General features: G+C 38.2%; 1 protein-coding gene across 3 annotated transcripts in view; it reads left to right on the forward strand.

Moving 5' to 3' along the window:
* Positions 1-2290: 2290 nt before the first annotated feature.
* LOC134205521 (lachesin-like) overlaps positions 2291-26251 on the forward strand; it is a 171914-nt gene continuing 147953 nt past the window's right edge. For all 3 annotated transcript variants that reach the window (XM_062680802.1, XM_062680804.1, XM_062680803.1), the window contains exon 1: positions 2291-2974. The gene's annotated coding sequence lies outside the window, so the exon portion shown is untranslated. The remainder of the gene's footprint in view (positions 2975-26251) is intronic.

Here is a 26251-nt window from a genome sequence, read left to right on the forward strand (position 1 = left end):
TGCTCTGTGGTCGAACTCGATCCTTTTATCGCACAAGTGGCCACGCGAAGAACAACATGGTATCGTCGCTTTCGCGGCGTCGGTCAACCGGGCGGGTTCCGAGCCCGAGGACGGAAAGGGGTCCTCGTCAAGGCTGGGGTAGGCGTAGGCACCACGTCGGAAAGTCCCTCTGTGTGCTGGCGAATAGGCCCTATCGCAGAAAGGTCAATTTGGGGTGCACGCGGCATCATCATTCTTGATACCAGTCGTGCAGAGGGAAGCAGGCGCGAAGTCGACCCTTCCCACCTTCCGAGGACATAGGGCGTGGTAAGGCCACCTGGAAAGCCGGCAACGCGCTGGCACGATACCATGGTATTCTTCTAAAAAAAGCGAGTTACGATGTTCGGTGTTGCAAGGACACGCAGCTAACCTCGACGGTGCGTTGTGCACTGGCCCCCTTTGAAGCATTACTTTCTGGTTGTACCGACGGGACTATGGGCTTGGCGGCAATGGAAACGGTTTAGCGGGTCGGAGATGTAGTCCTGCCTCCCTCGTTTGCTGTTGGAGGTGATCCCTAACCCCGCACTTCCTGGACAACCCAGGATGTCTGTTGAGCAGATTCCCTCTCCATTGCTTAGGAAAAAAACTACACTACAAACATAGCATAGTTACGGCGTGCTTCGTAGATTGGACACTAGTGATACTCATGTTTTTCTTTTGAAATCCTAATTCAGATTGTTATCAGAAATCAAGGTGGGTTAGGGCATCAGCCCTAAAGTGTTAGACTTACATCGAAGGCTAGAAAATTTCTTAGACGTTTGGAAGCGAAATTCGGTGAAGAAGAACTGTGCAGTAATTAAACGGCGAAAAGGTTCGTAGAATTATCCGGTGTATCAGCTGAACGATTTTTGAACGTCAATACTCGATGCCCACGTAGCGTCTTTTCAACGCTGCGTGCGCATGTCGTTAAAAAGACGCAGGTGTGTATCGGGAAAAAGCGGTAACGCAGCGTCACCGCACCGTTGAAAAAACGCAACGTAGACATCGACTCCAAGTCGGTACGATAGCGTACGAACTACCAACAAGAGGACGATTAATTTGAGCAGTTTCTTCCAAGCGAGCGACATAGTCTCGGAAAACGGATTTGTGGCAATCGGTGGAGCTTGAGCGAAGACTGTTCCAGAGCTTTTCATAGTGCGTTCAGAAGATGTTGCAGCTCTGATATCCACCAAAGATGTTTTAGGGCCGATGTCCACGCAGCGGTTTTTAACGCTGCTTGCACGCCGCGTTCACGCAAGGTTCCCAGCATCAAATGGAATAATGCACACGTAAACGTGTGCACGACTACATTTGATGCTGGGTACCTTGCGTGGACGTGGCGTGCACGCAGCTTGAAAAAACGCTACGTGGGCATCGGCACTTAAACTCCATGCCCCGTAGCGTCTTTTCAACTCTGCGTGCACACGGCGTTGAAAAGACGCAGGTGTGCATTGGAAAAAACGGTAACACAACGTCACCGGACCGATATACACCAGCGATATTTCAAAGCTGCGTGCACGTTGCGTTGAAAAGATACTATACCCACGGGCTTTAATGGACTTGGATTTCATCTCCGCGGGACGTACTCGGTTTAAGATACCATATAAAGTTTATCATAAAAGACATGTATGGTTTCATCAGTATTATTTCCATTGAAAGAGTCTGTCCACTTGATATGATTATGATTATGGATCTTTAAGCCTCCTTTAAAAAAATGCGGTAAAACGTTACCCTTCCGGTATAACTTTATAGTACGAGAACGGCAAAATATCTTCTGCATAGGCATATTCACTTCAAATCTTGAAACTTGTACCTGTTTCAAATAGTTAAGCCAACGAATTTAACTGTTCATATTCTTGTTGATACTATCCCACACCCATTGAAACGAGAGCAACAACAATTTTATTGGCTTAGTACACTTCAATCTCTTTCATCGGACTAACACATCGTCCGTTAAGATATTCCGCCTTACAAATTTCTCCAATTTTAGCAGCGTTTTCCTCTATTATCAGCTCTTCGTTTCCGCGCGCTTGCTGTGTGGAAAGTGAAGATCATGCGCACAATCGCCTACCGGAGGGGGTTTGTTGCCAACAATGAATGGAGTTCATTTCTGCATTTCTAAAATATTCGGTTAGACTTCTCTCGAAAGTGCAGTTCCGAACATCCTGCTCGGAAAGGGAACTCACTCGGTGAACGTGACACGTTCGGTCACAGCTCGCGCGGTTGGCACATATATCGCGAAGGATTAGAGTGCAAAATGTTTGGAATTTGCAATCATTTGCAGTTCTTCATCAGCTGTACCGTCGGTCGGATGTGCAAAACCATAACGGAATATACGCGCCTGGAATTTCCACTGAAGTGTCAGAGAGAGCTGCAGCCTCAGCCGCAGATTAACCGACTCAGTGATCAGGGATCGATGGAAAAGTGATAAATCCTTGGACCCCCCGGAGAACCGTTGCTGTTGAACCCTTTGGTCGAGCTGGTTGGTGCACTCGAAAGGCGACAATCATCATGAGCTGTACAACCAAATTTTAATTGCTCTCAATTAATGTGTTAATCTACTGCTGATTGATTGAGTACAGTGGAGTGGCATTTCGCTGGTTTGTTTGCTTGCGTGATAAGTGTATGTGTGTTTTTTGTTGTTTCGCGGCTGAAGTGATAAATCATTATACCGTTCGTGACGTATCTCACGTTCCAATGTGTGACAAAGAGGATATGTGATTTTAAAAGTACATAATCAATCAGCCCGAATGCGGAAATTAAATTTCACGAATCAGCAGCAATCATTTGTACGGTGTTGTGATTTCAACCTTATTGGAGCGTTCTGTGGTTAGGAGAACAATACTTACTGCTGGATATTGGGTTCGGTGTGTGGCCAGGCCACTGAGAAAATTATTCGTTTCCTGTTCATCCCGTCGTGGGAGTCATCGTTGGAATATCGTATCATTCCATGCTTGTGAGTGTTCTATAATGTACCTTTTTGCCCCTTGCATACACGGTGTTTGCTTTTGTTCGTAGGAGGTTATTGGTTTGTCGTCTAATACTGGTTGAAGTCTCTATATTTTTAACACCACCATATTTGATCTGAAGATCGGATCTAAAATAATTTGTCTGCTTCTACTCTCTTCTCTTCCAAAATGTTAGCTACAGAATAAATATATCGATGTGCAACAATAAAACAAATCCTAACGAGTGGATGTTAGTTGAAATAGTTGTAATACCTATTTGAAATATTTTTCAATAACAATAGGCTGTAGTGAGTCGTTATTTAATATAGTTTAGTTTTAATATTTAAGCAGCAGAAAAATTTTGTTTATTTTTATTCCTAGACTAGCAGACCCGACGAACTCCGTTTCGCCTAAAATTCATTTATTCTCTGATTAGATCTCGAGTTATGCAGAAAAATATGTTTCATTGGTATGGGATTCACCCTTTCCAAAGCGCGAGGGTTCTCGCACCATGTTAGGGATCTTCCCCGGCCTCAAAAACCTCTGCATACAAATTTTCACGCCGATCGGTTCAGTAGTTTCCGAGTCTATAAAGTTCAGACAGACAGAAATTCATTTCTATGTATATAGAAGATATATAAACATTGGCAATTTAAGTACACCACAACACATACATGCGACAGTTGTTGCAGCAGCAGCAGCAATATTGGACATTTATCAGTGAAAATTACATTCCTTGGTTCTTAGTGAACTTGATGAAAGCACAATTCATAGTTGCAACTTCATAACTCATCAGAATTATCCAAGAACAAATAAATGGAACTTGCAATCAGCTTTCCGGCTAAATGTGCACAGATGGATTTTAAGTATTAATGGCTACGATGACCATGTCTTTACGTTCATCTGGAACGGTAGTTTATGTGAATTTTAATGTTGGAAGAGATTACGTTTACATAGTTCATCCATTTTTAAGGTGATTATAGAATGAAGCCCGTGGTGAATTTCAAATACACCACACGTTTATCTACATACATTTCCAAAAGCCCAAATCTGGCGTAATAGTTTTCGTACAGTGCCGAAAATCAAATTATGATTGTTCAGCATAACTAAGCAAACGATCTACCATTATTTCAGCCCCATACGCGTTATGGTTCTTTCATCTCGTGCTCTTGAAAAAAATATTTGAAAAGCACATGGTTTACAAAATGGCCGATTTCTGGCTTCATTCTATAATCACCTTAAAGAAAGGATGTTTATTAGTGAAACGGAGTATGGAGTTGCACGGATTAGATTCCACGTTGGCACCTGTATGTGATGCGATCTATGAAACCTTAATAAAATCGAAACATACATTTTTGTTATCAGAATAGTTATGTGAGAAGCACAATGATTGAATAGTGGCCCTTATTTCAAAAATATTTTAAAATAGACCGGGGATCAAACTCGCAATCTCCGAATTGATGATCATCACACTTTATGTCACGTTAAATGTAGGGATCGGTAAGGATAATGCAATCGCTTCAAATAAATAAGAAGCCAAGTTTTTGTTGTGGATCAGACACTCTGATGGCAGAGATCAAGAAACGGCTTTTAGTGTGTATCTTTTTGTTTGGAAATTTTATTGCATACACAATCTACCCATATTTTTGTCAAATATGCTATACTAAAAACCCAGATTAATCCGCCTAACGGTGAGGATGACTTTCTTTTTCATTATCAAATGTATCGGGAAAAGTTCATAAGGGAAGCCAAAACAGCACATATAAAAAACAATTAATGGCTTAGCGCTGAAAAATGTATGATACGGTACATTGCGCCGGGTACAAGTTTGTGATTGTAATATCTAATATGGACTTCCAAAAAATTTTGAATATTTTTTTTCTTTACACCCCAGGAAATAATTATAAGGCATTCACTTATTATTTTCATACGGAATGGTTATCTTTGAGTACCTAAATCTCGATTTCTAGTTTTCGGAGGTGAACTAGCCTTGGGCTAAAAACCTCTTTAATAAAGATTATAATAATAATAATAATAATAATCGATTTCTAGCGATTACATTGAGGACATATTTGGCATCCCAGCCTAAAATGACTTAAATCTTCAATTAATGATGGTTTATATGCACGTTTACTCAAAAGGCACGTTCCAGTTGGAGATTATTATAAAGCAACTCCACTTGTATGAAGCTCCATATAAAAGTTGTGGGTTTATAATTAATTCCAATTAAAACATGCCTTTTCAGTGAATTGAAGATTTGAGTGATTGTAGGCTGGGATGCCAAATACGTCCTCAATTTAATCGCTAGAAATCGAGATTTTGGTCCTCAAACATGACCATTTTGTATGAAACCAGTGAATGCCTTCCTATTGAAACCTTTTGGGCTTTGACACATTTGTGGAAGCATGTTAAAGCAGCGGACTCCATCACAAGTTATGCAAAAAGATTAAAAATGTTCCCTTAATCGTTGACAAACGGTCTGAACTGATGCTAATGGGTACTATTTGATAAAAATTTCACTCCTTGGTGTATGAATAAATGGAACTCAAGTAAGAAACGCTGAGATGCAGTAAAACATAGTAAAAGACATACAAGCGAAACAATAATCTTTTTTTTCCCAAAAACTAAAGCCGAGATGTTATTCTATAATCGTGCTTATTCTTACTGGGACACCATAAATGATATTTCTCCCTACGAAAATAACGACTACGGTTGAGGAAATCGAAAAAAAACTAAAAGTAGGATTCGCATGGGCAAGTAACAACGCGCATTTTTGTCTACTATACACGACAACGTCTGCTGGGTCAACTAGTTGTCTATACAAAGCAATGGAACAGTACAATCGAATGCAACTTGTTGCAATAAATTGGTTAAGAATAAATTCCCGTAAAATTTATACATTTTTGAGGCGTATTTTGCTTAAAAATTGGTGTATTTCGGCCATAACTTCTGAGCCCAAAATCCGATCTAGCTCATTTTCACAGAAAACAATGATTTTTTACGCGTTTTTGATCATAACTTTCGAACCCATGGTCCAATCTACCCAATCTACTAGGACCCAAAGAAGCAGGATTCGCCGTGGAAAGCAAACCATTCCGAGCAAATCGGTTGAGAGTAAGTGCCCAACAAGTGAGCTAGAATTTTGTTTGCGTATTTTTGGCTTAAACAAAAATGATTTGGGCCATAACTTTCCAATTTTTAATAAGAAACAATGGGATGAGATTCCTCTTCGAATACAACTGAATGTGAGCAAATCGATTTAGGATAAGTGCCCAAAAAAGCGAGCTAGATTTTTTTGTGCGTTTTTGTTTTAAACAAATTGTGTTTCTAACTACTAAGCTCATAATCTGATCTGGCCAATTTCCAATTGGTAACAATGAGGCAGGAATCAGGATTCCCCGTCGAATACAAAAATCGCCCAAAAAGTGAGTGTTTTCGTCAAAGTTTAAAAATACCAGTATATATGAGACCATGCTTATAATCCATTCAAATTACGCTAGTTATTATAGGACAAAAAATAAATTGATGGCAAAGCTCCAATTTTTTTCCACTTTATCTCGTACAGAATAAGCTCATAAAAACTTCGCAGCTAATAACTGTCGAACCGCTGTTCCCCGTTGAATGCACAATGCTGCGAAAAAAAAAACATTTAAGGGTTAGAGCCAAAAAATACGCAAGTCTTTTGTGAAAATCGTATTTTCGGCCATAGCTTTTGAGCCCATGCACAATGGTCGGATTCGTCAAATTTCACGACATAAATCGATAACTCGAAAACTATCAGTGCTAGAGTTTTGACGTCTTCAGAAGAAATGATCTATAAGAAAAGATCTATTTTTGGTGTAATTTGTCATTAGGGTGGCCCTTTTGTGATTTTTTTTTTGTAAATCAATTTTTTTACCTTTTGAGTTAGGATATCGTATTATTCTACAAAGTTATAGAGAATTAATTTCTAAGCTTTTTTGCTTAATAAACATTCATTTTATATCATATAGGTAATGTTGTATGACAAAATTACTAAATTTAGATAGGGTGGCCCCGAAAAAATATTTTTTAGCTTCCACTTTCACCAATTCAGAATATTTTTAAAAACTGTCCAAGCATCGCTTCACAGACTTTGGGAAGCGCATCTTTTGGTTACATAGGATGATTGATAGCTTCATTTTCAAGCATATTATAAGCGATTTTTCATGAAAAAGTTATATTTTTCTGAGTATTCTACTGCAGCTAGTAGCAAATATCAGCAAAAATTTCAATCGTATTCTGAAAGTATACATGCAGGCCCATCAAATCCATGGTATTTCATTTGTCCATCTTTGTCCACTTTTGTTTGAAAATCATATTAATTTTAGTATGAAAAATTGTACGAAAAAATTTTTTTTATTCAAAATCGGTGGTTGCGAACCTGGCGGAAAAATGGTTTTCAAAAAGAAATCCAAGATGGCGGCCAAATTCAATATGGCTGCTTATATTTTTATTATTGCAAATTGAGGATACATTCTTCCTCTTTCCAACAATATGCTGATCTCTATGATCGGTTGAGAAATATTGTAGTTAAGACAGTTTGGGGAGTCAAGAATTGACAAAAATCGAGGAGTTCATTAAAATGATTTCGTGCATAACTAACGATGGGTTCATCTTTCTGAAGAATTTAACTCGGATCCTTAATATACTCGCCGAAAGCTTTCGAATGAATATAAATTTAGGCATTTTTAAGAACCTCGTGCAAATAGTGACCCGGTTTCAGCGAGAATTACTCACATACATCACATCAGTTTTAAAACCTTTAAGTAAACTTTGTAAACTGATGGCTTTCCACGTCTCTACTGGATGGATAAGGACCTTCTTTACGGCTTTCGCAGATGCGCCCGGGAGCGTTTTGAAGGATCAATTCGTTGCGTAATGAGTGATTCGTATTGAGTGATTGATTATGCCGGGACACACAATCCGAGAGTCACAGTTTAGTACTTTCGTTTTGTTTTTAGAGCTTTAGTCATCAAACATGAATCCTTCTGGCCACGTCGAAGCATCAAGAGCAATGTTATTCAGTCTTGGATTGACATCCACTTTAAACGAAATGGGTCATGTTGCTAGTATCAGCGCCTTTTGCAACCAGTTACCTCAGGATCAGTTTCCATCCCCATTATCACTTTAACCATTGCGCATATAGCCTCGTTCTAAACAAGTCTGATACAAAATAGCTGACTTCTCGCAATCGGAAGAAATTTGTATGCTGAGGTTTTCGTATTCAGTAATTAGGTATGAAAATTCGTTGCTTTCACGTTTATTGAGCGACGTCAGGCATAAGTTTGTTCCCCCTAAACATGTAAGGCATAATGATCGATAGACATAGGTGCATTAGGCAAAAAGGATATTAGGCATAATTCTTTCGGTTTTATGAAATAAACTGTGGCGCAATACCCAAGAAAGTTTCTTCTTCTGGTTTCAGTTTTATGGCAGTTCAAATTTCAGAAATGTTCTAAAATTCTAACTCCCATATGTCTATTAGCATCATTTTGATAATATAGGAGTCCTGGCAAAATTTCAGGCAATTCGGTGGTCATTTAGGGGTGGCGCGAAGTCGCATTTCAAATATTTCATTCATCTGCTTTAAATACAAAATGTTTTCGAGTGGACGAAAATGTGTTCAAGTGGACGTATATGAATAAACATGGTTTATCATTCAAAGTTGACCTGAAGATTCTATGCACTAAGACAGAGGTTCCCAAACTTTTGGATATGCGACCCACCTAGCAGAATCCCATATTGCTTGCGACCCACCAGGTAACAAATGCATTGATTTTGTGAAATTAGACACAAATGAGTTCGCGTTAGATTTGACAAAATATAATAAATTGCTTTATATCCCATCATTGTGTTTGTCAAAAATTCGTGAATTTTTTGGATTGGATGTGGATTGGATTTGGATCGAATTTGAATTGAATTTGGGTTGAATTTGGATTGAATTTGAAATTTATTCAGATTGGATTTGAATTGGATTTCGATTTGATTAGGATTGGATTTTGATCAGATTTGAATTAGATTTGGATTTGATTCGAATTAGATTTGGATTGGATTTTAAATAGATTTGGATTTGATTTAGATCGGATTTGAATTGGATTAGGTTAGGATTGGTTTTGATTGCGTTCGGGGCTTACATTTGAATTGTATAGACTTCTTCTACTTGCCCAAATATCGTATAAAAAAAAGGTCGTTGACCTTGTCAGGTTTGTTGTTCTTTAATCATTCAATCATTAGTTAGATCCTAATTCAAAATATGGAATAGATATGTGGGACAAAATAATTACAAAATTATAAATTAAGATTTGTGTTTCGCGACCCACCACTGAACAGCCCACGACCCCCCTGGGGGTCGCGACCCACAGTTTGGGAACCTCTGCACTAAGAAAAGTCGTCGAGTATGAGAATAGTTCATGTTAGGAATATTTTGGCGATAAAAGGAGAGAATCTTTTGAAGCCGTTGTTGTCCAAAAACTGAAAAAATGCGGATACAACCTGAAAAAGTTTTTTTTTTTTAATATGGAAAAGTAGCACATAGCGAAGCTCATCAGGACACTGCAGATCTTACTCTTGAGCCAGAGCAGATGCTGATACTTATGACATGGCAAACGTTTTGTAGAAGGAGTTAACGCTTTTCGAACTGAACAAAAACTTTCTCAGGTTTTCAACATCTTTCATCATTTGAGGACAAAATAGTAAGCATCCCTGATGTCGAATGTATATTTTCAAAATCATATTTCTCGACAAAATTTAAACTACGATTTTGAATTAGTTTCGAGAGTTTTTTTTTATTTCCCGGGAAAAATGAAAGCCCTACTACTTCAGTATGACATATTTGAACAACGGGGAAGCGACACGTTTGGCAATCCCAGGATTCAAAAGTAGACTTGACCTCTCAACCTGTTGGAATCAGTAGCATTGCATGTGGAAAGTAATTCAAGATCCCCATACTGCCGTTATCTGGAAAAGTGACGTAACCGCCATTTTACAATATGCAAGTTTTCCATTTTTCTATTAAAGAGCTCGATGAGTAGTACTCGTTAACACTATTTTTGGAAAATGGCGTATACGTCACTTTTTCAGATTATTGCAGCATAGTAGAGACCACGAACCAATTGAAATCGCAATTGCCAATGGATCTCAGTTCCTCATCAGAACACATACTGACTGGAGGCGATCATCGATGGTGTATGTTTGGTCTAAGAACTTCCTCCGGTGGAAAATGCCGATTTCGTCCCTATTTGATGCACAATACGGCACCAACATTTCAAAAGGGCGAAACTGCTTTTGTAAACAAGAGCTTCTCACGTCTCTGGTGGGCTTATTTGTGCTCACCCACGCAATCCAGGACCATTAAATGAAAGAAGAGGATTCGATACTTCCATCAGTGGTGTTGGATTGCGTGGGTGGGCTCAAATTAACCCACCAGCGACGTGAGAAGCTTTTGTTTACAAATTCAGTTACTCCCTTTTGAAATGTTGGAGCCGAATAGTCTCTACGGCGACCACTACCAGTATCGAAAGCACATAAGGGAGCGTCCACAAATTACGTAACGGTTAGAGGGGGAGGGGGGTTGAGCATAGTGTGACGGTCCATACAAGTGAGATGTTTCATACAAAAATTGTGACATAGGGGAAAGGGGGGGTTGAAAATGTCCAATTTTTGCGTTACGTAATTAATGGATCTTCCCTAAGCTTATAACCTTTCCCCTCTGATGAGATGACGAGTACAACAAAGTTCATCGAAACAAAATCCGACAGGTTTGAAGTTTATCGGAACCGCGGTTCGCGGGATTAGTACGACCGGTATATCCTTCTTGAGCGCAAACTCTGCTCTGAGAATGCTAAGAAGCATGATTGCGGGTGACATTTCTTCAACCTTCAAGGACCCAGATTTTTGTTTTTGCTCAAAATAACCATTTTGCTTTCTAAAATCGACCTAAATACATTGTGGTCAATTATAATGTTTAAAATTCACATTTTGAATTTTTGGCATTTTTGTTTTTTTTTCAGTTTTGATAATTATGAAAACGATTCCTTGAACTCATTAATCTGTTTCGATTATTCTTACATATTAAACGTTTTTTGGACAAATTCTAATGTTTCAGTATTGAATGAGAATTTTTTAATGTTGAAACATTAGAATGTGTAAAAATTTTAAACTTATTTTTTTATTTTCCGTGTAAAAAATTCAACAAATATTTTAGAGTGTATTATTCACCACCCTAACCTTCAATTGCATTAGATTAGTCGTAAAAATATTAAACTACAAATATTTCACTCTTCAAGAGAAGGGACAGATGCCTTAAAACGCTCCCCGATGCAAAAAGCCCCACCAAAACGCATTTTCTTGACAGCATTAATATTTGCCGCACATCACAAAACTGAAACAGTTAATAAAACGGCCAGGCCCACCGTCTAGGCTTGAAATGGGAGATAATTCATAATTCACCGGCAATTAGAATTTTCCATTATTACCATTTTTACCATATATACCTATATATGTGTACATACTTAAATCATTTCACAGATTTCGGTGAATTTTGTTTCAATTCACCGAAATCTCAACAGCAGATATGTTCGGTAATTATTTCACCAAATTTTCGGCGATTTTTCCTTTGTTCAACTGTCAACACCACCGAAAATCTGTAAAATTATTCACCGAACAGTTCTGCTGTTGAGATTTCGGTGAAATTTCACAGAAATCTGCGATTTATTTTAAGTGTGTATGTTTCATTAGCTCGTTATTGCAAAGTTCTAGATAATACTAAATAGAAACTAACACAAAATACTACAAAAAATCTACGATAAATAAACTTGACCATACTTTCGTCCTCCGGAAACAGCTTTACCCTGCAGTAATCTTTTCCGTGCAACTGTGCCATCAATCCTTTCTGATAAATTAATCGGATCTTCCTTTTCGGATCTCTCTTCCCAACATTAGTTGAATTCGTTGTTAGAAGTTCCTGCACCAGATCAACGTTGTAAGGGCCATCGGTGGTATCTCCATCCTCAACATGTGTTATTGTTGTAGTGTTCGTGTATGTTTCGGCAAGCTTCAAATTTTATTTACCGTGTTTGATATGTTCGTAACAAAACTAGAGCTAAAATTATGTAGTTTAGGCAAAAAAAAGGTGTCAAAACAATCTATAGGAAGGTAAACCGATTTTTTCCACATTTTGAAACATTTTGTGCGAGGCAAAACGCCCTAGAATGTACTACGCGTCTCCATGCACTTTCCATACCAGAATTTTGATTCGCCGACGCGAGGTAGGTTGTTCCCTAAGAGCTGCCAGCTAAAAGGCGTTTGTCTCATGAGTTTCCCGGCAACAAAATGTCACCACTTTTTGGAAATGTTAATACAGTCCGTTCTCTACATCTCGATGTTCTATATCTCGGTATCCCTCCCTATGTCGATGGTTTCTTCAGTCCCTTCAATCTATATACATCTGGGCTTCCTATATCTCGATAACCTCCCTATCTCGATGTGTTCTGATCATATTTTGTTCAGGATTCACTCTCTATATGTCGATATGTTCAAATTTTTAGGCTACTAAATCATCTTTGGACAATAATAAACACATCAACAATAGGGCACTGCACGGAAACATCTCTTTCTCTTTCGTTCCTCATTAATTTTGACGTTTACTGGCCTTGTTGTTTTCAAATTTATTTGCAGCCGAGAAAGAGACAAAGCAGTCCGTGCAGTGCCCTATAGGAAACTACATTTGTGTTGTTGTCTTTTTTCATAGCAACGAGCTTTTTTGGATCTAGTACTCATTTCAATTTTCCTTCCATTCATCGATCTCTCCCTATCTTGACGGTCCCTTCAATATTGAGATGTGGAGAGGCGACAATTTTAAGATGGCATCAGCTAGCTGTATTGTTTAACTGTTGCATGAAGCAAATACCCGTAAGAAAACATTGCAGATAAGACATTAAAGCAGTGAAGAATCAAAAACTTCAAAGAACAAAAAATTACTCAATTATCAAAATTTTCACATAAATGTGTGAAATTTTCAAATCTAAATTTAAATTACTCTTTAGCCTAGTATGCTACTGATAAGGAGAGGGGTCAAGAAAAATTTGCCTCAATTATTGAAGTAGATTTGACAGCTGCTAAAGATTTTTTTCGAATTAATGGGAATCAATATTTTTCGGCAATAAAAAATGACAGCACATTGAATTTTCGAAACTTGCTCTACTTGTAAACTCCGAAATTTGCTCAACTTGTCAACTCCGTACTCAACTCAACTTGTCAACTCCGTCAACTCAAGAAATTTCATTTCGACATCTAAAATTAATTAATTGATCCAAAAAGCTCTCATATAAAACCCCTTCTTTATAATTTCTTCGCTAGAGGCATCGCTCGAAAATTGCTCGATAAGGCAGGTTCCGATGAGTCCTTCACAGGAACAGTGTTGGTCAATAATTCACAAAAAGCAATCATCGTGCCCCCTCTCACAAGAGAAAACTCGTTTGCGAATTTGAAGGAATGCGTCACGCTTGAGTTTTCCATTCTAAGTCGCACCCAGGGGAACGACACCCAATTTTTTCACTATGGATTTTGACAGGTTTGCCTGTTCGTGCTTTTTTGGGTGATAAATTTATCCCCCAGTGTCAAATCACCCCAATACTGATTTATTTTGCAATAGTATGTGCGCGAATTTTGAATGTTTACCTTTTTACAGGAGAGTATGATGCAAAACGCCCATTTAACTCAATAATGCAACATGATACAATCATGAGAAAATAGAAAAAATGAACGAACTATAAATTAAAACTATTTTAGACTCGATTCCATGCTTTAAACTTAAGAATGTTCAACTTATTTGCTCAATTCTTTAGAATTCTGCTTGCGTAAGGCACTGTCTATGCCTTCGTTCGTTTTATATCATTTGCACCCTGGAAGTTGTTTGTGTTGCATTCGCAGTGCACTCGTATTGGTGATTCAGAAAAGATGTGACAAAGATGGCGTGGCTTGTCATCCCCGTGGTCGCACCGCAGCACTCATTTGTCATTGAAATATTTCACTTCAAAAAGCGTTTAAAATCAATCTTGAGGCAATTTATTGTTTACACTCGTAAGGATTTCCATTGTTCTATGCGATGAACGCCAATTTACTGTTTTTACCGATAGAGAACAAAAGAAAACTTGCGATGATTCAAATGAATGAGTTAACTCAACCATGAGTGTTTCGGTGCTGAGTTGTGGTTCCCACCACTGAACGGGTTTGGTAGTCGTCTGTCATATACGCAGGATGTCATGGGTTCAATCCCAGGTCCGTTCTATTCTCCTATTTTGTATGTATCTTTCTCTATATTTCTCATGTTCTAGTTGTCTCTAGAATTGAAAATGAACCTCCATACCGTTTCCATTACTATTCTATGCCTTCAACTTGACTATTCTTGTAGTAACTGCTAGAATTTGAAATTAACAAAAAAGCTCGATTCCCACATCCAATAAGAAATTGCATCAGTTGCTTTCTCCTATCTGTCACAGCTCGTTAACCAAAACGAACCTCTGCCCCTCAAACATATCCCAAAAATTCCAGCAAATTCCGCATAAACTCGTGGTAAGTGCAGACTGCAGAGGTATATGCGTCTTGCAGTGGACGAGTGATTGCGCCATCATTTCCTCCCCCTTCCGTACATTGACTCGCACTCTGACGTGGCAGGCGCCAGTGTGACCTAACAAATGAGATCACCAGTACTTGTACATTGAAGATGAGTGCTAGTCACAAGCAAACATCTGTTGGCTCTCTGTGCAAGAACAGCTGATCTGGTCATAATGGAGTAGCAACTATGGGCAGTCAATCAAGCTCAAGGTCAAGCTGAGTTGTGGTGCCTACCACTGGCTCCAACAGTGCTTAGGCAACAGCACCCTGATATAGGTCCCTTCACATTGCTCGATTCTGGGTTATGAGAAAGCGGACTCACGCCAAGGTAGGCGTGCTGAAGAAGGTGATATTTAGAGCGTCGAATCGTCGTTATCCGGGATTTCTACTTTTCATTTCGATGAGACCAAAGCAAGTGGGCCAATGCACGGAGAATCTTTTTTCGTTGTTATGGTGAAAAACATAGTTGATCCACCACACTTTTCTCTAGAACTAGAAACTGGAATTTCATCATTTTTTGTTTGTGTTTGATCGCGGCGGAATTCAAACCTAGAACATTCACGATTGTAGTATTGTGTTCTCTTCAGCCAGACCACCATACTCTCTGCATGTAAACACTAAGTTAATTGTCCCACAGAGGCAACTACCATTTCTTTTGGTGATGGCACGTAAATTTAATAAATAATTTTGTTAGTTATTGATAGTTATGATCTATTACTTAATCCATACATTTTCTTCATTTATTTTTCCTCTACAAAGTCCACGAATCAAGTTCGCATAGCTGCTATCAACCTTCCTGTTCGTCCCCCAGTCGGTAATCATCCATTTGTCGATGCTGAATTGTTGAAAATATTTGCTACTTAATTAGGGCCTCAATTAGTTTTGGACCCGATGGTATTCCTGCAATCGTTCTGAAGACGTGCTCGGAAAGTGTATCAAAACCTCTCCCAAAACTAAATAAATAAATATAACTGTTCAACGTATCGCTTCGGAACCTCTCAAAAAACTGAACAAATTAATAAGACTGTTCAACGTATCGCTTCGGAATGGAACATTCCCTGACCATTGGAAAAACTCATGTCTTTCATGTTTATAAAAAAGGCAACGGAATGTCAACAACCACCATGGTATTGCCGCCTTGTGTGCAAATTCATAGTTATATGAAAAATTAGTGCATAACTTCTTGTTGCATAACTATCGCAACTTCACTTCGCATGGGTTTATTCTAAAGCGCTTAACAAGCACCAAGGTGATTTTTTTTTTGTTTAACTAATTTTATTTGCTAATTATCTAATACATGCATTCATCCCGAGCAGCACAAGTCAGGCAAAAATGGTTGCAGCAACTTGATTGTGACTGAATCTGGTCACATATGAGTTGCAGCAACCTATGTGAAGCATGTGTGCTGCTAGGGATCTCTTAGACTAGGTGTTCCGTGTTTTCTTAACACTATCATCCTTATTTGCTATGTCATATTTTTAGTTATTATTAATACATTTCAATTGCCTCTGGCAGTTAGAATTTTTTCCTCTGGTTTAATTGAACCATGTAGGAATTATTTTCAACTTAAACTAAACTTAACCTATTTTATACTAATGGTACAAGGAGTTAATCGTTGCAATAGAAGATTGCAACGATTTTTGTCTAAAATTGGAAATTATTTTGTTGGACATTTGTTGCAATGTCTCAATATTAGAAATTCTATGAAGTTCATTGGTACTATACCACGGAGGCAACTTCAGAATCATTTTCAAAATTTTATTTTGAATCCTCTGAAGTGCCTTCTTTCTGGTATTGAAGCAACTAGTCCATATTGGCACAGCATACAACATGGCAGGTCTAAAAATTTGTTTGTAAATCAAAAGTTTGTTCTTAAGACAAAGTTTTGATTTTCTGTTTATAAGTGGATATAGACACTTAATAGATTTGTTATATTTGGCTTGAAGGCCTTCAATGTGATTTTTAAAAGTTAATTTTTGATCTAGCAGAAGTCCTAAATATTTAGCTTTGCTAGACCAATTAATTGAAACCCCATTCATAGTGACAATATGTCTGCTAGAAGGTTTCAAATAAGAAGCTCTCGGCTTATGTGGGAAAATTATAAGCTGAGTTTTGGAAGCATTCGGGGAAATTTTCCATTTTTGCAAGTAAGTGGAGAAAATATCCAAACTTTTTTGCAATCTACTGCAAATGACACGAAGGCTTCGCCCTTTGGCTGAGAGACCTGTGTCATCTGCAAACAAAGATTTTTGACACCCTGGTGGTAAATCAGGTAAGTCAGAAGTAAAAATGTTATACAATATGGGCCCCAGTATGCTGCCTTGGGGGACACCAGCCCTTACAGGTAATCTATCAGATTTAGAATTCTGATAGTTTACCTGCAGTGAGCGATCTAATAAATAATTTTGGATCAGTTTAATGATGTACAGAGGAAAATTAAAATTCATCAGTTTTACAATCAAACCTTCATGCCAAACACTGTCAAATGCTTTCTCTATATCAAGAAGAGCAACTCCAGTCGAATACACCCAGGTTTTTTTTTTACGCGGTTAGAATTAATTAATTTCTCGGTTAACCTGAATTTTTACAGCTTTTCAAATACCCCCTGAATTTTCTTTGATTTTTTGTGAATTTTTTGGTGTGGTTAACTCATTGCTTCATTGACGATGAAGGTCTTAAACGACCAAAACCAAACCGTGTAAAAAAAAACCTGGGTGTATCCTTCAGATTTGTTGAGCCGAATTAAGTTCGTAACTCTTAATCAGAGTGTAAAATAATCGAAAATTTTTGGTGAAGTCCATTTTTCTTCATTTGTCAGTTCACTCCCGTCACATTCATAGTCGGCTCTGGACAGTCAATATTCAGTTGAATATTAGTCATTGAATATTTATGCACATTTTACAAATTGATAAATTATCTGAAATCTGAACACGTTTCGAATGAGTAAAGTGATTTATCACACAGGACTGAATCCGATTTTCATCCGCGAGACACTTTCAACGGTAAACATCAACATAAACAATCCTTATTATGTTTTTTTCTGCACATAGTAAACGCACTCAGTGACAGTCGAATGAATGATTTCGTGGAGTAGTCGTCTGACTATTTCATTCTATGTTTTGAATATTCATGCGATGTTTGTCAAAATTCGGACTGAAGTTGCTTCATGAAGATGAATACTTTGAGCTCTGCTCTTAATAACTGATGGGTGGTTGAATGCCCATGGCGAAAACCAAATTGCTCATCAGCAAAAATAGAATTGTCATTAATATAAACCATCATTCTATTTAAAATAATCTTTTCAAACAGTTTGCTTATTGAAGAAAGCAAACTGATAGGGCGATAACTAGAAGCCTCAGCTGGATTTTTGTCCGGCTTCAAAATAGGAACAACTTTGGCGTTTTTCCATTTATCTGGGAAGTATGCCAATTGAAAACATTTGTTAAATATATTAACCAAAAAGGATAAAGTGGTCTCAGGAAGTTTTTTGATAAGTATGTAGAAAATACCATCATCACCCGGAGCTTTCATATTTCTAAATTTTCTAGTAATAGATCTCACTTCATCCAAATTAGTTCCCAACGAAGGGTCGAAAACATTATCTTGGTTGAGAATGTCTTCGAAGCTCCGTGTAACCTGATCCTCAATTGGACTAGTGAGACCTAGACTAAAATTATGGGCACTCTCGAACTGCTGAGCAAGTTTTTGAGCCTTTTCGCCATTTGTTAATACAATTTTATTTCCCTCTTTAAGCGCTGGAATTGGCTTTTGAGGTTTTTTAAGAATTTTCGTTAATTTCCAAAAGGGTTTCGAACTGGGATCCAACTTCGAGACATTATTCTCAAAGTTGGTATTTCTCAGAATAGCGAAACGTTTTTTAATTTTATTTTGCAAATCTCGCCAAATAACTTTCAACGCGGGATCGCGAGTTCTTTGGTATTGCCTTCGCCTAACATTTTTAAGACGGATCAGTAGCTGAAGATCGTCGTGAATAATAATGGAGTTGAATTTAACTTCACATTTCGGAATTGCAATGCCTCTGGCTTCGACAATTAAATTTGTCAAAGATACGAGAGCATTATCAATATCACTTTTGGTATCGAGAGGAATATCAACATCAAAATTCCTATCGATATACGTTTTATATAAATCCCAATCAGCTCTATGATCATTAAAAGTAGAGCTGATTGGATTATAAATGGCTTCTTGTGAGATTTCAAACGTCACAGGAAGGTGATCAGAGTCAAAGTCAGCATGAGTTACCAATTGGCCACACAGCTGACTTGAATCCGTTAAAACTAAATCAATTGTAGAAGGATTTCGACTGGAAGAAAAACAAGTTGGGCCATTGGGATATTGAATAGTATAATATCCCGCCGAACAATCTTCAAATAAAATTTTACCATTGGAATTGCTTTGAGCATTATTCCATGAACGGTGCTTGGCATTGAAGTCACCAATTACGAAGAATTTTGATTTGTTGCGAGTCAGAATTTGAAGATCAGCTTTCAACAAATTCACGGTGCCCCGGTAGACCGTTATTATAAAATAAAAATGTCCATCAAAACCAAGTACAGGGCTCGATTCCTGTGGTAATTTTGCACCTCTGGACCAATTTTTAAAAAAATCGCTAGGAGGAATCTCGAGAAATCTTGATTTGAAGTTTTTAGTTAAGAAATTTTCAAAGAATCCATATAAGAATCCAAAAATATCACCAAAAACCCTGATTAATCCACCTAGATAGATGTCCTTCAGTTCTTCTTGAACCTGCCGGTCGGAAGTAGCCACCAGCTTTGCAGGGTTGCTGTTCGGCATTCTTTAAATATGCCCTGCCCATCGTACCCTTCCAGCTTTACCTACCTTCTGGGTACTGGGTTCGTCGTAGAGCTCTTGTTTCATCATTCGCCGCCACACTCCATTCTCTTGCACAACGCCAAAGATGGCCCTAAGTACGCGTTGCCGTTATTAGAACTATAAATATTTACAACTGACTTATCTTACCAGACTGACTTAAGTATGGTATTAAGGTATTAAGTATTAGGTTTTGTATAGCTAACTTGCTCGAGTTTAGTATAAGTGTTGCTATCAATGTTTAATAGAATGAAAGGTAAAAATTAATTTTAATTTAGTAATAAGGGAGAGAAGTAAGACCATAGTTCGTGTAGAATAATAGTAGTTAGAAGCTGTTATACTCGATCACAGCACTTATTAACCAATCTTTGCTGCCAAATCTAGTCAAAGTTCTAATCAAAACTAGACTAGAAAAAGCATGTTTGATATGTAAGCCAAAACCTATACTAGTACCTCTACAGAACTCTGAAACATGATAATTCAAGATATGGTGCTTTGACGTGAATGGAAGCTGCAGCTTTTTCCAGCTGCTAGCAAAGCCATCAATTGCTTCCTCAAAACCATGCTCGAGTTTCAAAGAGCTGTATCTTGCGTACACTTTTTTGAAATCATTCAGAACCTGCTGATTGAAATATTAATTAAAAAATTGTTAATGTTTAAGCAGAGTAATGACGTAATTCGAAAGATCGGGATTCTAGTGAACTCTATGCAATTTGTTGATGCCTCATCTGTACTTGGTTCACCCATAAATTTACTCAACATGGGGCTTCTTGAGCAACTTTAAAATCATATTAACAATTCCGAACTAGATGTGTAGTGACGGAGATAAGCAAAGGTTCATTTTGATTCTTCATTAAAGTGTTTTTAGAAGTTCAAAAATTGAATAGTTCTTCGTCGTAACCGAAAACCCAAAAGAATATGCACAAAGCTTGTAATTTTTTTCTTTCTCTTGTGCATTTTACCTGATGTTTTCCTTGTTTCTCGAGATCTCATTCTATATGCCTCTATATTCTCACTCTTGAAAATCGTAGCTTTTCCTTACCGCCATCTTTGGAGTCATTACCAGTCCGATGATCCTTTTGCGGGGAAATCTCAGAATATGAGCTCCGTCAATTCAATTGTTACAGCATCTGACGAAGATCTAACCTGTTCTGTTATATGATGCTAAACAACTACACGACTTTAAACAAATCTTTAAGCTGTTGGTTTTTCATTTTTCATTTTTTCCATACTCCAATCTTTACTTCTGATGTTCGAATACATTTGTGAATACAATACAAAATTTAATCTGAATGGCATTCAACAAAAAATCTGCAGCCTGCACGTGAATTCATGAATGGTTCTGAACGAGAGGTAGCATTCTTGAAGATAGACGGCTTCAAGCCATACAAAAAACATACCTAAGTCAACCGTCTAAGACGAGTTAAGTACTCTTCATTTAATTCCACCAATTATTTTCGATATCTTTGCAGATACGTATTTCGACCACACAGTTGTGGTCGAAATACGTATCTGCAAAGATATCGAAAATAATTGGTGGAATTAAATAGAGAGTACTTAACTCGTCTTAGACGGTTGAATACATTCCATTAAAAGAGCTTAAAATATTTTTCTGATACCTAAGTCAGTTTGGTGAGCTTAATCAGTTGGAAAAATTTATAATTGAAATAAAGGCAACAAATGCAAACTGGTTGAAAACAACTTGAACCACTTTTTGGACGGTTTTGAAGGTATTTTGGGGATATTATTGAATTAAAATATAGATTCTTTTGAAATTTCTTAATTAAAAACTTCAAATTAAGATTTCTCGAGATTCCTCCTAGGGATTTTTTTAAAAATTGGTCCAGAGGTGCAGAATTACCACAGGAATCGAGCCCTGTACTTGGTTTTGATGGACATTTTTATTTTATAATAACGGTCTACCGGGGCACCGTGAATTCTTTTGCTGCCCATTGCATTGAAAAGGCAAGTAGGCTGCAATGAAGAAACATTGTCCAAAATTTGTTTCAACAGAAACTCCCAAGGTTTCAAAAACTTTGGTTTCGAACGAAGAAAATAATTTATGTTTGATACGTCTATTGATGACAATGGCGACCCCACCACAGGCGCTGTCAAGTCATTTCTGTAGATAAAATAATTTGGATCTCTTTTAATGGAGAGTCCTGGTTTAAAATAAGTTTCAGTTATAATGGCAATATGCACATTATGAACTGTTAGGAAGTTGAATAATTCATCTTCCTTACCCTTTAGAGAGCGGGCATTCCAATTTAGAACTTTCACACAATTATTTAGATCCATTGAAACGGAGTCCAATAACATTTTTTTGTGTGTACTTTATACCAACCTGAACAGCTTCTGGTATGGTATTTGCTTTGAACATTGCATCAATCATGTGATGCAATTGTTCAGTTAAAAAATCAAAATCGGAAGCAGTCATGCTACCTGAATCGGCAACATGAGCATTATTTTCCGTTGGGACATGGGTATAAACCTCATTTTGAGAAGAGAAATTTTGTCTACCAGCAGCGATGTTTGCATACGTACACGGAAGAAATAAACTACCCAATAGTGAGTTTAATTCATCCAACCTCGAACATCCGTACGGGAAGCCAAAATTGAGTAAGTAGGGTCGAAGTAGTTTGCCTTTACTCCCATGTTAAAAAAGTACCCAACGGAAAATTTATTGACCCAAATTTAAGTTTAATTCACTCAATTTCGACCTCAGGTAATAAAACTCAACATTGGCTTCCCGTATTGAACTGGCGTCGTTGGATTGTTTGGCTCTTTTCTTTTTGACAACAAAAGAAAGAGTGGATGAAAGCGAAGAGAAAAAATAACTCAAAAGTAAGTTTAAAAGTACTCAATTTTGGGTACATTTTTTCTTCCGTGTAGGTACATTGGAAAAATTGGAATTTACTGAAGTGCTTACTACCCGTTGACGAGCGGCAAAATTTGTTTGTGAATTGTGGTGGGTATGAATTGCTCGACCGGTAACCGGTTTCGAAATTTGAGCGTTTGAAAAATTTCTACCCGTCGAATCTGGGATCCGATTGAAATTTCCCGTCATCAATTTTGCACGGGAATTCAAAACTTTTTTGCGTGAAGGGCATTCCCAGAAATTGGATTTATGATTCCCCCCACAATTTGCGCACTTAAATTTATTGGAATCTTCTCTCACAGGACATGCGTCCTTGGCGTGAGAGGTTCCACCACAAATCATGCATTTAGCATCCATGTGGCAATGTTTGGTTCCATGACCCCACTTTTGGCACTTACGGCACTGGGTGGGGTTTTGGAAATTTCCCCCAGGCCTGCGGAAATGTTCCCATATAACACGGACATGAGACATAATACAGGCATTTTCCAAACTTTTCATATTATTTAGTTCACTTTTGTTAAAATGAACTAAATAAAATTCTTGAGAAATGCCCCTCTGGGAAGTACCAGAGTGGGATTTCTTTTTCATCTTAATTACTTGGACTGGTGAAAATCCAAGTAATTGAGAAATTTCAATTTTAATCTCATCCAGTGATTTGTCATCACTGGGGAGACCTTTCAAGACGACTTTGAACAATCGCTCAGTTTTGTCGTCGTGAAGAAGACGTTTGCGATCGTCAAAGGATCCCGGCAAAACGCGGCAGACACCCTTCCTAGCAATCTGAAATAAAACCTTGATCCCCTGAAGGTTACTCAAGATTTCATTCCGAAAGCCAGAAAACTCGGTAATAGATACCACAATTGGCGGAATCCATTGTTTCTTCGCATGAATCGAATCACCTGGGCTAAAGGTAGATTCGATTTGCTCAATTTCATCATTAATCAAATCGAACTGATTGCTCAGGATAGGAGAAGAAACAATGTCAACATTAGATTTAGAAGGAATATCTGAAGTCTCCAGCTTCCTTCTATTTTTTCCGCGCTTGGGCAGGACGGTCTTGAAACCTTGTTTCTTTGAAGGAAGTGGAGAATTCAGAGACTCCCCCTTCCTCTTGTTTTTGTTAATACTCATTGCTGAGCGTGGAGACGTGACCTTCTAAGAGGTTTTTTCCCAGAACGGTGTCCCTGCAGGATTACCACCGCTTGTCGGAATTTGACTTCCGCAAACGGGTCCAACGTAAAACGAAGGCACGGGTCCTTGCAAAGATCGTAACGGGATCAGTGGGTACAAATAGCGCTGAGAAGCACTATTGAAATTAAAATAGCTTCGGGTAGTATTAAAAACTTCCTTCCGCAAAGAGAGAAAGAACCGCACAGCACGAAAGCACGATGCGGTCTGAAGCACCAAGTTGATCGTCTTTACATCGTTCATCCATGCTCTGCAGGAAAGACAACAAGTTATACTGGTTCCTCCGCAACATTCGATAAAATTAACCACAAGATTGCTATTGCTAAGTTCGGACATCTCGGTTTCTCTGGATCTTTCCCCTGTGGCTCGAATCTTACATATGTGGTCATGAAATGGCTATAAGTTTGGCGATTCTTTCTCATCATACTTTTCTGCTACTTCCGGTGTACCACAGGGTAGTCACTTAGGGCCGTTAATTTTCCAACGTTATCCATCTTATAGAATCATTAATGTTGTCCTTTGCCGACGCTTGGTAATACACTACCACAGTTATAATATTAAGGCAGACGATAAGAGACAAATAACACACTGCCGATGGTGGTTCGATCGGAAACCTCTTTCCATTGTCCAATTTTTTCTTGAGCCTTAAGAATCAAGGCGTACTATTAGATTCAAAACTATCTTTTAACGATCAGGCTTCTAAAATGGTTGGTTTTATTTTTTGCATATCAAAAGATTTCAGGAATATCCATTTTTAAAAATACTGTATTGTTCCTTGGTAAAGTCGATTCTGGAATTCCCTTCTGTTGTTTGGGCACCGGGGCCATCCTTAGCCGTGCGGTAAGATGCGCGGCTACAAAGCAAGACCATGCTGAGCATGGCTGGGTTCGATTCCCGGTGCGAGTCTGAGCAATTTTCGGATTGGAAATTGTCTTGACTTCCCTGGGCATAAAAGTATCATCATGTTAGCCTCATGTTATCTTCTTCATCATCTTCTTCTTCTTCTTCTTCTTCTTCAATGGCTCTACATTCCAACTGGAACTTGACCTGCTTTTCAACTTGGTATTTTATTAGCATTTCCTCAGTTATTAAATGATAGCTTTTTCTATGCCCGCCATTGCATGAGTATGTATCTTGTGTGGCAAGAACAATGGATACACTATGCCCAGAGTGTCGAGAATGTTTCCAAGCCGAAAACATCCTAGACCGAACCGAGAATCGAACTCGCCATCTCCGGATTGGCAATCGTACGTCTTTGCTCGCAAGGCTACTGGAGACCCCTTAGCATCATGATATCCACTGGCATGATTGAGTTAGAGCGTCATGACGTATCCAGGGCTTTATTAATTTCCGACCTTCTACAATCAAGAATTAATTGCTCACATTTGCCGAATACTTGCCGCTTCTAACACAAAACATCCAGTTATAGATTAGATAGATATAGTTAGTCAGGATAATTGTAATAGTCTTAAGAAATATTGTATCTGTAACTTTACATACTGTAAAATTGATATATTTGTCAATATAATTAGTTGTCGCGTGAAGCGTGTTATTTAAAATACTTTTACCGACAGTCAAACAGGCTCGAGAACCATAGACAATTTTACCGACCCTAGTAATAGACAATACGTGCAGAATAGTTCTACCTTCCTCCATTAACAGATTATGGAAACAATTTGCTAACAATTTCACCCCTTTGATAGAATACCATCGCTTTGCACTTCCTGTCAGCAGAACAACAAGCAATTATTAATTTGAATGATTGGTCATAACTTTTCCCAACACGAACACCAGTCGTTTGCAAACGGATGCCAAACCAGAGTTAGGTGAAAGCAACCGTCACGCAGAACAATAGCCAAGAATCACTCCCCCAGGCAACCCACAAATCCAAGCGCAAACTTGGGTGACCACCATCAAAATCAACTTCATCATATCGTTTTGCTTGAACCTGAGGGTGGTGGCCTGTCTGTCCTTCCAGGCCTGCACTCACTGCCGGCCCTACTCGGAGAAAATTATTCATATGAGAATCGTCGAGGCGATAAACTAATTATGTGTATGCACACAAACAAAGTACCGCACATGCCGACTCCTGGGAAAACGAGAAGTGGTAGCCATTTGGAACCACCCTAGCTGCCGAACTAATCGTTGCTAAGCTCTCTGGTACCGGCGGCACCGCCACATAGCGTTCGAATTAAGCGGTAGCTCAACATATTAATTTAGTGTTTTGTTCAACCGACCAGCGTTGGAAAGCTGATTGCATGTTTTCGATGTTTGAATAAGTTTTGCTAAATGCTCATAATTGGAGAAATAGAATTAATTCAAAGGCTCACCGTGGGAAAGAATTAATATTGACAGTTTGCTAATAGAGTTACCTAAAAGGGATCTGTTGAACCAAGTGGTACTCGAAAAGATGTAATAGTTCAGGGAAAGTAAAAACATAAATGAAACCTTTGAAGCCTTTCTATTTCAGTCTTCTGGCACCATGCACCATGATGCACCATATTTATTAATTAATAAACGTTTTTGATTGTTATCACACTCTGGTAATTTCCACACGAAACCTCAGTGTAGCATCGGCAACAAAGCATCAGTCATATCAACGACCTATGACAATGGATGGAATTTTGCTAGACAATGAGTTCAGCTGAATCAGACGGGTAAAATTTGCAGATAGTGGATTTATAGCGTGCTGTATTGCACGAAGCTAAATAACTGTTGACACGAAACTGCCCCA

This window comes from Armigeres subalbatus, chromosome 1 (assembly GCF_024139115.2).
Source record: "Armigeres subalbatus isolate Guangzhou_Male chromosome 1, GZ_Asu_2, whole genome shotgun sequence".
Classification (NCBI taxonomy): domain Eukaryota; kingdom Metazoa; phylum Arthropoda; class Insecta; order Diptera; family Culicidae; genus Armigeres; species Armigeres subalbatus.